Here is a 16,786-nt window from a genome sequence, read left to right on the forward strand (position 1 = left end):
TCTTCCAACACCACCACGAGCACCACCACCATCGCCATCATCATCGTTTATTCGTTCCACGTTTCCGCACCCTTTTTCGTACTTAATTGAGAAAAAATGAAACGCGCATTAGCGCGTAATGTGCTCATTATCGTCGCTCGCAAAAATATATACTAAAAGAACGATCGCATCGGCTCTGTTTTACTGCCACGGACAAGGACAATCGTGTTACGCATGAGTATTCTCGTTAATTAAACATTTCTACGTTTATAATACGTACATGTACACGATTACATTACTGACGTATATGTAGCGTTGTTTTGTGAAATACGTTAATTCGTGAAATAACTGGTTAAACTCTGAAATAACTATACCGAGCTATTTAAATATGAAAGAGGGCAGAATTATGTATTTCAAATTTTTATCTCATGCTTTAACTACGCGTCTCTTATGAATTCGTATATAACCTCGTTATTTCCTAAAACTACTCTTTTTAATGTATAATAAAATTCTTTTTATATGTTAATGTGTATGTTTGTTTTGTATTTATTAGTGTAGATTAGTATTGTATATAGTAGTATATTATTGTATATATACAGTGAATTTAATTAAGATGTAGCTTATACACGAGGATAAAAATAAGATGAGGATAAAAACTTCATAAAATTGTCTGCCTAATCGACAAAAAATCGCGATAGCTGTTGTCTCAATCTTCGTTCGAACTTTGTTGCGTCTATGAAAACACTCGTTTTTTACGTTACTTCTTTGAATCATCGACAATAAGAACATTTTCCTTGAAAGATCAGACTGTTTGTTTAGTTTCAGTAAGAACGTTAGTCAGTCGATGTTTACCATTTTATCAAAGTGAATCTTTCGCTGTGGAGTTAGTTTTTGAAATGATCTGTTCGGGGAATTGAATGTTAAGATTTCAAGTATGTACATATGCGGGTGTACGTGTATGCATGTTAAATATCAAATTTTATCAATAAAATCAGCATACATGTGTATAGTACGATCATCAAAATGTTTATATAAAATTGTTTCTAAAACGCCTAGGTATTTCGTTTGAAATCTAGTTATTTTATGAACTGACTAAATTGTACGATTTAATACCGATATATAAAAAAAAAATATTCGAGGCATTACGCTATTCGATTGGTCGTTATAAATTTGATCGGTTCAGTTGGACTTGTTAGAAAAAACGCGAATGACTGGGTAATATCTTTGCGATAAAATATGATCGTATTATTACAGAAAGCAATTTCTACAAGATTTCTCGATTAGCAGAGCAGTTAGGGAGGAGGTGTAACCCGTGCAAAATGAGAAGGAGGAGAAGGAGAAGAAGGAGGAGGAGGAGGACGATAGCGGGAGGATAAGTCACTTAATCCTTAATCGTCGTCGTCGTTAGCCGAGCGGAAAGTTACTTCTCGTACTACCACGATCGTAATCCAATTTCGAAACACAGATATCTATTCGCTAGGTAGGAGCATATAGTATAGCTATATATTTACTCATAAAAATTTTCTTTGAAGGTAGTTTCGTGTGGTATACGTAAAGCATACGCGTATCTTGGCTGGATACATCTTATCTTTATATGTTGCGGCATATTTGAGATTCCGGCGCGTAGATATCGTACGAATAGTATCGGGCGTAGGATGCATCTCTTGCAGGAAAAATCCTTTTGGCTTGGAGCTACTCGACGATTCGTTCAAAGAGAAAAAGGGGAAAAGAAAGAGGTAGACAAAAATAGAGATAGAGAGTTGCAGTGCTTTTCTTTGAGTCAGCTCATCCTCTCTCTTTTACTCTCTCTCTCTCTCCCTACTCTGCTACTTTTTCTATTTCTTATTTGATCACTTTTTATTTCCTCTTCTCCAACCTCGATCTCTTTCATTGTTCTTTTCGACCATGTCGAATCTCCCGGGAGAATTTATTCTAGGTCAGAATACAGATCGGGAAACGTGTAGGGAACAAGCACGTATCGGTACGACCCGTTATCCGGCTACCATCGTAGAGTAGCGCGATCGCAAACAGGTTACGGTACGCGATGGAAATAGAGACGATAGAAAAGCTCGTCCCTCCATCTTCGCTTCTATCTCCGTCCTTGCATTCGGAGAGAACTATAAGCGGGAGAAAGAGAGAGAGAGGGAGAGAGAGAGAAAGGGTTGGTCGGGGTCACCAGTGATGTATGTGTATATAAGCGAGGTGCAACGCTAACTCATCGTTATCACGAAACGCTTGCCCATTATTTTCCCCGATGACGTCGAGCCAAGAGTCTCGTAATGTTTGGTACGTGCGTGCCCTCTAACCATGCGTGGGCGTCCTACGAGTTGCATCGTTCGCTACGCGGACCAACAAGCCCGTCGAAAGCCTCGGCATTCTATCTTTGCTTTAACCTTTTCATAAAATACATTCAAAGAGAAGATGAGGATTCAAAAGCTTCGCATTATGTAACGGTCTTTATCCTACTCCTATTCATTTTTTAACTTCCTTTTTCACGCTCCTTCTAATTGACCGGAACCGGTTTACGCTTATCTTAATTACCCTAGTGGTATTATATTCGACGTTTAAAAATGAATCTTAGTCTTATGTTAGTTTAAACGGTCAAAATGAAATCGTTAATCGAATATAAATTTTCGTCAACGACAAATTCGTTCCCTGCGCAGAATTCATTTTCGTTTACTATAGATCCGAATACTTACTTCGGGTTACTTAATTTTCAGTCAAATTTCATTGCTTCGGTATGTCGCCATTAATTCTTCTCTTTGCACACGTACGCACACACGCACGAACTCCGCACACTCGCTCGCAAATGACTCTCTCGTGGTTCTAACGCGGGAAAAGCGGAACATTATTGTTACACAGTTGTCCATTGTAGGAGGGTGTGTAAAAGCGAGATAGAAGTGCGGGATATTATTAATGATCGTCGTTTTGTTTGCTCCTCCTTTTCCATCTTCTTCCTTTTTCCTTCTTCCACTTGTGCCCTATTTAACGTTCTATCTTCGTGATCTTTACCAGACATCCCGTTTATTTCTGACAATTTATCGGAACTCTGTCAGTGCTACTAATATATCACCCTTAGAAGAGATCTTTTCAGCTAATGAAGAGGACATCGATCGTTTTCACATTCGGATATTTTTACTGAAATATCAAACGTTCGGTGCTCTTCTTTTTCTTTTCTCAGGATATATAAAAATAAATATCGGACAGATATAAAATATACCTATCTATAAAGAAGACTATTTTTAATATTTTACTCTCCGAATCGTTATTATCCTTATCAAATTGTAATTACTATGCACAGTTCTGCATTTTTTAAATAAGAATACTATAAAAAGAGAATATTAGAGAGGATAAAATTTTCACGAAGGAGAACCGCGAATGTAAAATCTCTTTGGAAAGGGACACACACACACACACATACACACAGAATTTGCAGAGAAAACTAGTGTGTCGCGACGACGTTTCTTCCTCTCGTTTTATTTCGTTTTAACGCAAACGCGTTTCCCCGTTGCAGATCGTTGCAACCGATTCGTTTTTCCGCGCACGTACACACACATACGCACACGCGAACGCTTATGGATGCACACAGATACACATAGATACCTACCTATAACGACTTATTTGCTTATCCGCAATTTCGTTAGCAAGCGAGGGTCGATTTTGTCCGCTATTTTCAGAGCGTTAACGAACTTTCCGGAGCTCCCCGATTACGCCTCTTACCACCGCAGTCCCTCATTTTCAAGACTTTTTCTTTTATCGCGATTCGTGCTCGGACGCGGATTAAAATCGCGGCGGAGAGGGTGGCGAGTAGAGGACGCCAGGAACTGGGTCAGATGCATGAAATTTCCAATTACCAGCACGTGGACGTTCGCTTTTCGTGATGGCAAAAAACGGAAAAAAAGAGAGGAGACAGAGACGGAGACAGAGACAGAGAGAGAGAGAGAGCGAGAGAGAGGCAACTCTTGTCGCGCAATGGAAATGAAAGGAAAACATCGGGACTCGAGAGGAGAATAGCCCAAGGGGTGGAAGCGAGTAATTGGCCGTTCCATTTCGGAAAGCCTTCTCGCTTTTTCTCTCTCTTTCTCTCTCTCCCTCTCTCTACGACTCTTTCTATATTTTTTTCTCCATTCGCGACGGCAATTATTGCCTCCTGACGTTTCGATTTGTCTCGGTCCGTTACCGAGCTTCGTTCGGTTATCGTCGACGACTCGATCGCGTTTACGGAAGAAGGGAAAAAAAAATTAAAAATAGGAAAAAAAGAAAAATAATGAAAAGTAAGGTGGAAAGAAAAAGTAGCGGAAAAAAATGGAGGAATCGATTCGCGTGGAAATGATAATTTAGGACGAGTCTCCATCTCTCTCGCGCACACACATAGAGATGTGTTTCTCTTTGCTGATGACGACGACGACGACGTAGGAGGACGAGGATCTTGGCGTATTTTCCCTCGCAACGCATCTCGTATAGAATGATAACAAAGGTAGCAGCGGTTTGTCGCGTTGTGATTGCCCGGTTGCCCCTATAAAAGCGAGCACAGTTGGCGGCCCATGAAATGCCGCGAAATGCCGCTTGGCCGGTAATAATTTAACTGGGAGTCGAATTAGAACTGGGATAACAACGGTTTCCGGACGAGGCCGTCCCGCAAATGCGCCATATACACCCGCATGCAATCGGGCTTTCGGTCTTTCCAAACGTGCTCTCCTGTAGGTAGGTAGGTAGAGGTAGTAGCTACTAGCTACAGGTATATATATATATATATATATATGACCGAAATGTCATCGTATTGGTGGTGTATATACGTGCGTTCATTACGACTGTAATCGATCGAGTGCGACAACTGCGGCGTGGTCGCGATTCCGTTTCATAAATGTCACTTTGATTTTAAGGCCGAGCCCGAAATTTGACCGACGCTAATTAATCGTCATCGTTATAATATACACACAAACACACACACACGCGCACACGTATACGCGGTTGAATGACATCATCCGATCGAGAACCAAATGCGGAAGCTTATCGAACGAGAACGATCTTCTCTCTTTTCTTCCAAACGATGATTCCGTCCTACACGCTTATTCTAAGCCAGTTAATTGCGAATCGAACATCTACAAAGACCACTTTTCCTTTTCCGAAAAGTCAAATGTTAATCTTCAAAGGGTTGACGGAAAGGCAAAGCAAAGCACGATTAGCGATCCCGATCGGTAATGATCGTTTGTTGTCATCTAGTTGATTTTAAACGAAGTCGGATATCAAAGCAGTGTACATATTGCGTGTTACCAATTGATTTTACATAGGCTCAGGCTTTTCCTCCATGTTTATCGAGCTAATTGTACGCTTCATTGCCATAACGAGGTGTTATGGAGCTTATAATGATGTTTCGCCAACTTTCGCTCAACCATCTTGAAATATCTTAAATATTTCCCTTTCGGTATTTAAATAGTTTCTCTCTCTCTCTCTCTCTTTTTCTCTCTTCGTCTTCTTCCTCTTCTCCTGTTGATCTTTAAATGGAAACAACTATGTTCTTTCCTTTGAAGTCGATCTTGCCCGACATACTCTCGACATCGACTCGAGCTAATTGATTCGAAACGCGCGAGGAGAATGATCTCCTTTCGTTGTCCAACAAAACGGCCAATAAATCCTTCTTACGAACGATCGAGACGGGAGTAATTGGGCCCTTCCCCACGATAATGGAATTTCAAGAGAATTCGTTATAGCCGATTTCTTTCGCGAACTCTGACGCCCCCTTGACAGTTTTATTTTTCTATTGACAATAAGGGGTCACCATATATATATATATATCTGTAGATATACATATACGTTCTTTATCGTTTCGCGTACAAATTACGAAGGCAAACGTTAAACTCTTACGCTCTCTTTATTTCTATCTTCCTTCCATTCTTTCTTGCAGAATACAAGTATCGACGATCGTTACGTCCCGATTTATGTTTATTCCTTTCTCGACGATCTCCCTCGAACGCTCGGAGATAAAAAGAATAAAACGGAGACGCGAGTATTCGCGATAGAGAGAAAGAAAAAGAAAGAAATAAAGAGAGAAAGAGAGAGAGAGAGAAAGAAAGAAAGCAGAGAAGATATTTATTTCCTTTCAACGACGTACCATCGTTATCAATTGGATTTTCCTCTGGCAGGTTAGGAGAGAAAAAGGAAGCTCTCCTTTACGCGGATATAATTTTGAAATCTGCACGAGCGATTGAACATCCTGGCCTCGGTAATAGCATTATCATTTCCAAGAAGCGTACTCGGAGATGAAAGCAACTGTGCGCATTCGATCCAAAGTTCAGAATCTTTCTTTCTCTTTTTCTTACTTCTTTATCTCGATCTTTTTTCTCTCATTTTCTCTCTTACTCTTTCTTCGGTTGCTACTAGCACCATTATCCCCTTTTCTTACTCGGCTTCACGCTCTCTCCGACTCAACTTCTTTTCCTTATCTCTCTCTCTCTTTCTCTCTCTTTCTCTCTTTCCACGAAGACGACCCATACACCCCTCTCGAATTAAGTGAAATCGGCCCGGAGAGCAAAGGAAGGAACTAACGGGAGTCCGAGAGTGAGTCTAAGTCGAGAAGAGAGAGTTAAGAAAAAGGAGAGATAAGAAGAACGACAGAGGGAGCTGCCGAGAGAAAAGCAACCTCTCGGCGTTTCCGATCGACTTCGTTCTCCTCCTCCTCCGCCTCCTCCTCCTCGTCCTCCTCCTCGTCCGCCTTCTTCTTCCTCTCATCCATCTCCGCGTCTTCTTCTTTCTTCTTCCTTACTCGTTTCTCTCTTGGCTAAAGCTTCGAGCATTTTCTCACGCGAAAACGTTTCGTCGTACGATCCTTAAGAGGCCGAGTTGTGGAGGGTGGGTGGGGGCTGGGAGGGGGAATGAGAGAAAAGAAAAAGAAGATAAAAAAGGAGTATTTCAGAATTCTCCGAAGGAAGGAGCAGAAGAGTATGCTGAGAATTTACGAAGTATGAGGAGCACCACCATTTTCGCCGTTTCTCCTCTTCTTTCTCCCTATTCCCCTCCTCCTCCTCCTCCTCCTCCTCCAACGTTCTCCTATTCTTTTTCTTCTTCGCGCATTCCAGATACGATATAACCGGGCCAGACGTACGCGCGATCTCGATCGCATCTTTTACATCGTCAGCGACGTTTTTACATTCTCCAATCGTTATGTGATTTGCACGTATGTACGTACGTATGTTTGTAATGTATATAGATACGTGCGTTCCTAAATCTACGAGCACGGAATGTAAAGTTACGCGCGAGAAACGTTCGCAGAGAGAAAAAAAAAATTCTTTTCCCGTCGTGAAATTCGTTGCTTTTGTTTGCAATTCGACTACGGTGAAATCGTGCGATCCGCTTATCGCGTATCGACGATTTTTCTCTCCAGCAAAATAGTTTTGGTAAAAATATTTCCTTTTGTAAGAGCTTGCCCTTAATTAAAAGGAACATCATCGAGATTCGATCATTTTCATTTAATCCTACTTTTTTGTTTGTTTGATTTTGATTTTTCTTTTCGCCTACATACGAGATGTCATCTATTAAATGTATAACATATATTTTTCATTTCCGACGTTATATTTCTTTATACCGAGTGAAACAAGCTACGTGATCCGGTTTGAATTATTTTCTCGTTAGCGAGCCGATAAAAAATTGTCTTTATTTGGTATAACATGATTTAATCTTACGCATACTGTTCTTAAACATTTCTTTATATCATACGATGATCGAGGTATTCGATCGAAGATTAACGTCGAAATGAGCGCGTGCCGGGAGGCGAACGGCCGCGTTTTAAATGGGGCAAATCGTTTTGCAAAGAACGAAGCAGGGTGAACAAGAATAAAAGAAGAGAAGAGAAGAGAAGAGAAACGAACGAAAGGAGACAGACAAATATATGCGGAGAGAGAAGAACGGGTCCGATTCTTTCGGAAGGATCGTCACGAAAAGTCCAACTTGGAAATTAATTACAGAGCACCGCCGTGTTCTTACATAATTCATGAAAGAAGGACGAAATGAAGGAAGATTAAAAGAGAAAAGAGAAATTGAATGATGGCTGAGGAGGAGAAAAAACAAAAAGAAAAGGGTAATCTTTTACATAACGCGTGGGTCTATCACAGAAACTGGAAAGCTCGCAAACGCGTTCGAGATCGATCTTTCTCACGCACGCATAAGAATTATTCCATTCGACACGCAAAGGCAATCCTGTTGCTGAGACCAGCGTGTGTAACGTCTTCTTCTTCTTCTTCTTCTTCTTCTTCCTTATTTTTTTTTCTTCCTGAGAAACTTTCCAAAGCGTTTTTCTCGAAAGACACGCTATCGGGCTCGTCCATTTCACCCACGAGTTCTTCGCTTTAGATATGCGTCGCTTATGCAAACGATGCCTACAAGCCAAGTCCGAACAAATCGTTTCGCTACCAACATTGTAATTGGATCGTCGTACCGAGAAACCTCCTTTACGCCATTTTCCACCCACGATAACGCAGTGTCTCGTAGCGAACTCTCGAGACGACTCTCTTACATGCAATCTTCTTAGAAATATTCTTCCTTTTTTCTTTTCCTCGCCCTAACCATAAAAGTAATTGCTTATAGACCGAGAAAATGATAATAATCTTAAGCTCGGGGATACGTTTTTAATTTATTCCATAATAAACGTTTTTAATCGAGTATTTCAGATAGTAGATGTAAATGATAACATACCAGAGATACAATGTCTTTATTTAAATGATTCAAAAGTAAACTCACGAAGGATAATAGTTGTTTTCTATCGATTACGCACGTGTGCTCGTACCGCGCGTGTTGTCGCTCATTGTCCAGTCCTACGCTTTCGAGATAATCGATGAATGATTATCCAATCGCGGCTAATGCGGAAACTATCCGTTTAATTACGTTTAGTGCCTCGAAGCCACGTCGCGTACTCGCGATCCATAGGAAGGGTTCGACGAGTAGCATGCACGTACGAGAACAAGAGGGTGAACAAGAGAGAGGAAGACCGAGATAGAGATAGAGAGAGAGAGAGAGAGAGAAGGAGAGAACATAACTAGGAAGGGTGAGCATCCTCGCGAGGTGGTAAAGGTGTGTTACCTTCCTACCGAGCTTGCGGAGGGAAATGGGGAATAGAGAGAAGCTTGCCTCCTAGCTCATTGCCAGAATTGAGCTGCAATCGCTACTAACTGACGTAATCGAGTGCCCGACCAGTGATGCTCAAATTCGCTTAGTTACATCCTTATTATTTGTCTACGAGAAAAATTAACCAAATAAATCCACGATGAATTGGATCAATTTGAAATGATCCATTGCTGTAGAAACGATCCTACTCGTTAACATATTTTTCTTTGAATACAATTAATTTCGCATAAAAAGAGATCGAGAAAAATGAACGATATCAATTAGTTATTATCGCGATGTTACTTATCTCGGAAACCACAAGAATTTCTCTATCATGATAGAGGAAAGACATCGAATATCTCGGTAAGGAAAATCGCAGAGAGCACCGCAACGAATCGACGTGGTGATTAACGAGATTACACGGAGACACGGGTCGGGCGAGTTAACGTAGCTACACCCACGCTTACATCGCAAGCACCTATATATATATATATATATATATATATATATATACATATACATATCTAGAGGATGAAGGAAGGAAGGAAGTAGCAGGGAGGTGGAGGAGAGCGAGGGTTAAAACGGGAGCGATCTGTTACGTGTCGGTAGCGGCTTTGCGGATTAGCAGTTATTAATTAAGCTTAATTGTTTCTGTTGGTCCGACGTCAAATGGGTTTACAAGGTGTCCGCGTGATTACCATTGGTCGCCGTCGGCGCCACCGACAACGTGCTTCGGTACACGTGCGTGTTCTATTCGTACGAGAGAGAAGGAGAGAGAGAGAGAGAGTGAGAAATTGTAGGAGGGGAAAAGAGGGAGAAACGCACGCGATGGACGTGCAGTGCCACGTGGGACGTCCTCGTGTTTCCACGTTCTCGCACATACTCTACACCTATGTGTCAACTACATACGTATTCTCTTCGTTACACGTATACACCTACATATCGTTTTTAAGATTACAACATATTTGACATACTTACTTTTTTGAAAAAAGAAACATTTCTTTAACGATAACGACTACTTCTCGTGTTATTCATTTATTACTTCACAATCGATCGATAAGAGTTTCAACGCAAAATCAAAAGGATTGACGGTTCACGTTTTCTGCATGAATTCTCGATACGAAGCCCGAGAAAAGATAAAATAATTGGAGAAAAATAATAAGAGATAAAAGGAGTCATGTTGGGGTTAAATCCAGAGTCTCGCTTATCTGCGAGACTGCGATAAGCAAGGCCGAAACAAAAATTGTTCGATTGGTCGTAAACGAATCGGTATCCGGATTACATGCGGTCGAATATCAATCATTCGATAATCGAAAGAGAATCCGTGCGTAGTTTCTCCGTATCGCAATAATATTTTCCGTTTCGAATTTGAAAGAAAGACAAAAAAAAACATAAACTCTGATATTAACGAGAGTCGCGTTAGTTTCCATTCCTATAAAATATCTCAGGATTCGTACGATAACAAGGAGAATGTATAAATTGTTGAGGTTTGGATGTTTATCGCGTAATTTTTCAACTGTATATAGAACCTAATGACTCTGGAGAAAATCAGCAAGAAGTGCAGTTGCAACGAGAGCGCATCGGGGAGGTGAACTGATGCGTTATAAATAGTTTCCACGCTCGTACGCTCATCTCTTTTTCTATTTCGCTGAAGCTTCTACTAGTTCGCATCTTCTCGGTCGCGCGTGCGTAAGCTCTGGTTATGTGTGTCTTCTTTCATCCCTTTCTCTTTCTCCCTCTCTCTCTCTCTCTCTCTCTTTTTCTATCTTTCAGCTTGTACACACAAACCTCTCCGTCAAGCCCATCGGTCACGGGTATTGAAATAAACAAACAAGCATTGGGAGCAATATCCCGCTCGGTCAATATTTGCCCGACGGTTAGTCGACTCGACTACTTCCACCGCCACCATCACCACCACAAGCGACAGAACCAGCAGCAGCAACAGCGACGGTACTACTATGAAACGATAGTACACACAATACATTTACCGTCTTTACATACACCGATATACACCGTCGTCAACGTCTACACCTCCATTCCGAGTTTCTCCATCCGACCTCCTACGTCTCCACCTTCGCCTCCAGCGAAACTCTTCTCTCTCTCGCTCTATTCTCTTCGCTTCTCTTCTCGCCTCTCTTTCTCTCTCTCTCTCTCTCTCTCCTCGTTGGAGGCTTGTCGAGGGAGAGAAAAGTAAACGACAATGTAAACGCCGCGTTTACATTTACGTGTTTGCCGAGCAACTCAAATATTTCGTGCCTGCCTCCGAGTGTCCGCCTTCCACTACGTCCGCTTCTACGGAGAAAGAGACTGAGAGAACGAGAGAGAGAGAGAGAGAGAGAGAGAGAGAGAAACTGGGAGAAACTAAGAGAGGGTGAGAGATAAAGTTAGCTTGTGTTGTCTCGTGGACTACGTCTCTTCCGTTTCTGAGCGAGCATATACTCCTTTGTGTATAGGTATGTATGTACCTCGTGCATGTGTTGTACGACCCACCAAGCCACGATTGTTCTTCTACACGCAATGTTTATCGAAGCGGACCTCTTGTTTCCTACCGCTACCTCCTCTTTCTACTACTTCTCCCGTCCCATCTTTCCTTCTTCGTGTTTCTTGCTACTTACTTTTCCTTCTTTTTTCAGACTTTCACGAATATCTACCCGTTCGACCGCAAAACCGAGAAGATCTCTTCTATTTGTCTTTTTCTTTATTTTTGCTCTCTTTCCTTTTCATTATCTATCCGACTACTCTTGCTTTTTTCTTTTTCTTTTTTTCTTTTTTTTTTCAAACCTTCTAGGACCTTTATTTTCTTTTTACATTTTATATACATAATGTATTTAGTACTATACGGTACCGACTGAAAATTTGACTACATCTACTGCATTTGAAATTACATACTTATATATAAGTTATAGGTTCCATTTTAGTTGCATTCCGTTATTCTTGTTCATGTCTTATATGACTTTACTGTTATGAAAATTTATCAGATCCTTCAATTTGAAAGTAATAAGCTTTTGCAGCTATGGTTTATAATATCACATTACAATACATTAGGTGTTCAATTTTGTTTTTTTATTTACAAGTATTAGATTTTGTACAAACTGGAATAGTTATGTTATTAGTAGATTGTATACTTTTATTACGGGTACATGTTGAGATATGATAAAAAGTTATCGCATTATTTTGATTATTTTCTATTAATATGGGAAAAAAATGTCTTATTTTTCTTCAAATACCTCCCATCGCTCGCAGCCATTTCTCTGAAGAAAACATGTACGTGTGGTAAAGAAAGGAGGAATATTGATTTCTCTCTTTCCTTTCATCGAACGGAAAACAAAAAAAAAGAAAAAAAAAAAAGAAAGGAAAAGGCTCGTACCTTTTTCGCCGACGAATCACCGTGCGCGCGTGATAAAAATTCGTAGCACGATTCGACCCGCCGGAAATCGTGAAAAGGCTCATAGAATCATAATTCGTTCGCTGACCTCTCGAGGAAACAAACGTTCGAGATGGTAAAATTTTGGTTTTCCATGTCAGTGAGCAGAGAAACACTTGGCTTTTATTAGACCAGAACGTAGCAACGTTCTAGCTAATCACACGCATATACACATACATATCATATATTTAAATAACATATAAGATGAACACTTCTTAATTACAAATTTTGTTCTCGAAATAATTGCAAAATAATAATTTGTTCATTAAAAATATTTAATTATATAATATTGTTCATACATGTTATATGTATACTTATATATATATATATATTTGCTGAATACATAATACTATACCATAGAATAGATTCGTAGTCTCGAGAGGCATGGAAGGGGAGCAGTAATTCCTTCATGGAAAATTCAAGATTTTTCATTAGCATCCTTCTCGGTTGTTCCCTTTCTTCTTCCTTCTCTCTGTTCTTTCCTTCTTTATTTTTTTCTTTCTTTCCGTTAAGAGAGTAGAAAGAGCTAGGTGAAGTGAACCCTCGCTGCGGAAGGAACAGCGGGAAGAAAGTTTTCGTAGAGCGCGTTGGAAAACGCTCGACGTGCCGTGTATTTCATATATTATTTTGCAGGACAGTCTGACGTTGTCGAGAGGGAGAGGGTGCGAGTGGGTAAATGCCGGGTAGAACGGAGCGAGAGAGTAACGTCGTCGCTGCCGGCTGTTTGCTCAGTCCTCTTTCACGCTACACCCTCTTGTACCTCTTTATCTCTTTCTCTTTCTTTCTCTCTTTCTTCCTTTCTTTCTTTCCTTATTTCTTTCTTTCTTTCTCTACTCTTCATATTCTCTAGCAGGGACGTGGAACAAAGAACGCTGCACCCTACCTCGCGGAGCGCCTCTGGCGTTAATATTTTAAGCACACTTTTCTTCCTTCGTACCTTCTTTCTCTCTCTTTTTCTCTCTCTTGCTCGCACTCTTCTTTTGCTTCTGGCAAGTCGATTCGATTCTCTTCCTTCTCTTTTTCTCTTTCGTTATTCGTTGATCTACCTCCCGCGAAAGAAGAAACCTTATCCGAGAAAGAAGAAAAAGGACAAAAATTTGCTGCTCTCCCTCCCTCTCTTTTTCTCTTTCTCTCTCTCTGTTTGGACCCCTTCTCGCTCTCCTAGAACGAGCATGCGAGAAGAAGGGAACGGGGGAAACGGGGTAGCTATGAGAAAAGCACCGAGGGAGAGAGAGAAGTAGTGAATTTTGCAAGGCAAATTAAGTGTGCGGTTTTACGACAGTGGCTTTCACACCATCGCTAGACTCGCGAGGGAACTGAAAGGGATGTTTAAAGAGGACGAGCTCTGAGGGCCGTTCTATATCAAGGGAGGGTGCGACCCCCGACAGCGATTACGCACCGACCGGCATAATGTGTCCCGTTTCGTACTTTCTGCACCTTATTTTTGGCCCTTTTCTTTTCTCTCTCTCTCTCTCTCTCTCGATCTTTCTTCCACCCTCTGTTACTTTCATTCGTTTTTCGTTTATTTCGTATTTTTCATTTACGAAGGGTAAGAGACATTTTTTTCGTCGGGAAACAAAAATTGAAATGTTCCGATGCGATCAATGCGCTGAGTTTATTAAATCGAAATATTATTATCATTATTATAGATATTCGCTTTCTCATTTTCACTTGTTTATTTATTATCGATCGGAATATATCAATCAAAAAATTTCACCGCACGTAAGAGATTAGACAAATCGTTTGGATAGATAGAAAATTGTATCGGTTTTTTTTTACTGAATCTTACCTTGTATACTGCAAGTTACTTAAATATTGATGTGCAAATGAGGCTACGTACACCCTGGTATATAACTTTGTACATACCACGCTTACTTTCCAAGCTTTTATTATTTAACAATTTTTGCCGAGTCGTCCTCGTAGTCGTCCTCGTCGTCGAAGAAAAAGAAAAAATTTATAAACTTCGAGAGAAAATAATCGTTCGAGTAGGCATTATTTTTTGAAATCCAGTACCGTTACCAGCACACAACTACCATCGGTCGTGATATCAATTTGAAGTTTTGTAAGAGACTTCCCTTAGAGCAGTTCGCGCGTGATATCGCTTCCTTCTTTGAAAGCAACGCTACTAATGGTGCGACCAAAATGCCAACGACGATCGATAGGGTATCATACTTTCTTTCTTTCTCTCTCTCTCTCTCTCTCTCTCGATGTTCGCCATAAAATATTTCTCAGTTCGCGTGAAAGTTTTCTGCATTACGAGCAAGAACGTATGTATGTATGCCCCATGTACTATGGATATACCTTTAGGTATACCCTTATAGATCGCCGTCCTCGAACCTTCTAGTCGTCTCGGCGACTCTACCTATGAATAAATCGGTAAAGGTAGTTAAGCAGCCACCAAGATATATATACCTTATCTATGTATATACAGCGTGATCCAATAAATATTATCCTTTTACATATTTTGTTCGAAACGTTAATAATTACAAACAAATATTTATTTAATCGAACGCAAACGTGTAATATTTTATATCTATACGCCCATATATTCGAGGATATTCTATTGATAATCGTATCATAGTCTAGTTTCGTTTCGATCAAGATATTGAATATCCCAAAGCGATAGCAGTTATTGGAGCTCCCTGTAGATACCAGTCGCTTTTCGTTCAAACTTTCATGCTTTCTTCGAACGACAACGTCCCTTCCAACACGTTGCTATCCTTTATCCGACTTGTGTCTCTTACATAGTCCGTGTGTGTCCTCTTTATCGAACTACACTTCGTGCCTCGAGAAATTTCACGTTAGAATCTTTGAATCCTGAGTTATGAGCCAACATTGAAAAACTTCTTCGGATAGGAAATAAGTCAAGATTTACGAGTTTTACGCAGAGGGAAAAGTAACGAATATTTGCTTATGTTTTCTTCACGGTTATATCACATCATGAATATGAAATAACAAAATGGATTGTTTTTTTTAGAATTTTATCATTTTTTCGTAAATAGATCCTCATATGTACGCGTATTTAATCCTTCGTATAATGTTCGGTTCCGATTAACAAGATTAAGGAATGATAATCAATAGTTATAATCTTGCTATTCTAGTCAAAGAAACTTAACTTTTAAGCAAGAATATATCCATAAGATGGTGATAGAAAAACGTAATATTAGTAATATCCGATGAATCGTAACGATAAACGACGATTAACGTAATGGCGAAATATTCGGTGATCGTTAACGCATCGCTAATATTTAACAACCAAATGGAATTATATCGATTTTAAATTTGCTTCAAATTCTGGGAAATTCGCATACGCGCGACTGCATACATTATCTCTTCGTTGGTTTATCGAATGCACGAACTTTATGCGCGGCTAACGACGCTAATTAATGCTAGAAGTTTTATCGGCGAAACGATACGATAATTTCATTTACGGTTAACATTGATCTATATGTATATTTATATTTCTACTCGGTGTCTCGGATTTTATTGGATTATCCAAAAAAAATATTTAAATTAATTAAAAATAAAAAAAATAAAAAACGACGAGAGAATAAAATAATCAATTGTTGATAAGAGTCGTAGGAATCGAAGATGAAGGAGCTTAGAGCGAAGGCAAAGGGGTCGTTCAACTCGAACGACTTAGTTCGCTTCACTTTGGAGAAGATGAACCGTCTGTCATTGCGTTTCCTTCCGATATATACCTAGCGGCTGTTCGTACTCGTCCCCGTTTGATTCCTCCATTAAAAACTTCACCGACGTGGCTCATTAAACTATCAAAAGTTGTTCGACGTTTCTGGCCGCGTAATAGAAGACGGTGGTAGGTAGGTAGGTAGGTAGATAGGTAGGTAGGTGGGTAGCTACCTAGGTATAGATAATAGCATCTAGACTTCGCTCCTATACTGACGTAATTGTTCGCGTAGAAGTTGGTGCGGTCAGTCGATGACGTTTCGATTAATAAATTTGATCAAAGCGAATATTCTATAATAGTTGGAACGATCGGGTCTTGGAATTGAGGTCGGACGACCAACGAGTCGTTTAAGTTTAACTTTAGAAATAGAAAGAGAGAGAGAGAGAGAGAGAGAGAGAGAGAAAAGATTTTTCTTTCCGTTTGAAACGTTCGGTGACGTGAAAAGATGAATAGCCTTGACTTTTCCTACCTTTCCTTTCTTCGATGGTGCGAGACCATAGTATATTTACTTATCGTCGAGAGGATCCACTCGGATAGTGTTCGTCTCGTGCAAATTTATACAGACGATGATTGTCCCTTCCTCGTATAATGGTTCGAAT

The sequence above is a fragment of the Polistes fuscatus genome, unplaced genomic scaffold, assembly GCF_010416935.1.
Source record: "Polistes fuscatus isolate 324 unplaced genomic scaffold, CU_Pfus_HIC Scaffold11, whole genome shotgun sequence".
NCBI lineage: Eukaryota > Metazoa > Arthropoda > Insecta > Hymenoptera > Vespidae > Polistes > Polistes fuscatus.